Raw genomic sequence first — 1,525 nt, forward strand, 5'->3', positions numbered from 1 at the left:
TATATATATATATATCAGAGTAGATATTTTTTCTGCTTTTGTTCCCAGTTTTCAGATCTGCTTATCACATTGTTAGAATTAATCCCAGCTCCCTGTGACCTCAAGGCAATGGTACATGCTTCTAGTCTGCAACCTCTCACACATCTAATACAGAGAAACAAGTGAGAGTCACTTTCCCCCAAAAAATGCGAGAAACTAGTGCTGCCTCTAATTTGTGGTCATGAAACGGGACAAAACAACTGGCCTAGGCCAGGCTCACACATTCAAAGGGTGTCAGTGTCACCTGACCCTCAAGAGCTGAGAGTGGGGGAGGCGCTCCTCTGATGAAAATCTGGGCTCTTAGTTACTATAAAGGCAGGGACACACTGGGGCAGAAAGCACGGAAGCTCTCTATCATGGGTACTGGAAGGGAATGGAACCAAGGTGCCTGGAGGTTAAATGCTCACAAATCAGAGAGGGAAGGAGCTTGACTCTTTTTCCCGTTAGCCCTGTGGAAGCTTAGCTGCGAGGAGACGCTGTGCTGTGTCATTGCTTCATGGTGAGCGTGCTTGGGGACCTGCAATGAGCAAAATCCATGAAATTCAGTTACCACAACAGTACCTTAAAACGGTGTCAGGTGGAGAAGGGCTTTTAATGTGGAATCCAGGCTCCCAATTAGAGACTTGTTCCACAAGCTAAATTTGGTTTGGGTTAAATGCCCATGACCTCTTGTCCCTATAGCATTTCCTCACTGTGATGACTATGCAGGAACAAATCCTCCTCTCCCGCACCCTTTCTAATGGTACACAATCTCTACACCATGAGAACTCTGGGTTCTTTCTCCAGATAAACTGCCAGTCCTTCCCCCTGTATCCTTCCATTAATGAGGAAGCCATCCAAGGAACAAAGGAGCCAGCGCAAAATGCAGTGACATCCCCAAATATTCACCTGGCTTGTACAACACCTCACCACCGTTCCCCATGCCTCTAAACCAAACAAAAGCAATTGGGGTTGGGGGACATTTTCTCTTCCCCTCCAGAAAACCAAAGAAAACACAGAATTGTGTTTCTGGAAAATACACTGGATTCTCCCTGTCTACTCAGACCTCATCAGTGGCTCTGTAACACCTTCTAACTTGAACTTAGTGGCTTTAAGTACTCAGAGAAAGACTTTCCTTAATAAGTAAGAAATGTGTACCTGATTTTTAAATAATGTCTGCACTCTTTAGTATCTTACATTTTTCCACAATAAACATGCCTTACTTTGCTGCATAAAAAGAAAATAAGTATGTATAGTCAAAGTTTAGGGATTCCCACAAAACTTTTTTTAGAAGGCCCTTGCTGACAAATGACTAAAAAAAAAAAATCACTGTTCATAGGGCATTAGGCTTTTTCTGTCACTATGAGTATATAATAGTAAAAAGAAAAATACATTATTGATTGATTTTTTTTTTTTTTGGTGGTTCTGGAGATCAAACCTGGGGCCCTATGCATGCCAAACAAGCATTCTACCACCCAGCTACATTCCCAGCCCTAGGAATACATGT

At 42.8% G+C, this 1,525-nt stretch overlaps 1 long non-coding RNA gene across 1 annotated transcript in view; it reads right to left on the minus strand.

Moving 5' to 3' along the window:
- LOC104860565 overlaps positions 1-551 on the minus strand; it is a 10,494-nt gene extending 9,943 nt beyond the window's left edge. Inside the window, exon 1 of the long non-coding RNA XR_779726.2 lies at positions 447-551. This is a non-coding gene — a long non-coding RNA (uncharacterized LOC104860565). The remainder of the gene's footprint in view (positions 1-446) is intronic.
- Positions 552-1,525: the final 974 nt, after the last annotated feature.

Source organism: Fukomys damarensis, unplaced genomic scaffold (genome assembly GCF_012274545.1).
Source record: "Fukomys damarensis isolate Sample0158 unplaced genomic scaffold, DMR_v1.0_HiC HiC_scaffold_14, whole genome shotgun sequence".
In the NCBI taxonomy this organism is placed as follows: Eukaryota; Metazoa; Chordata; class Mammalia; order Rodentia; family Bathyergidae; genus Fukomys; species Fukomys damarensis.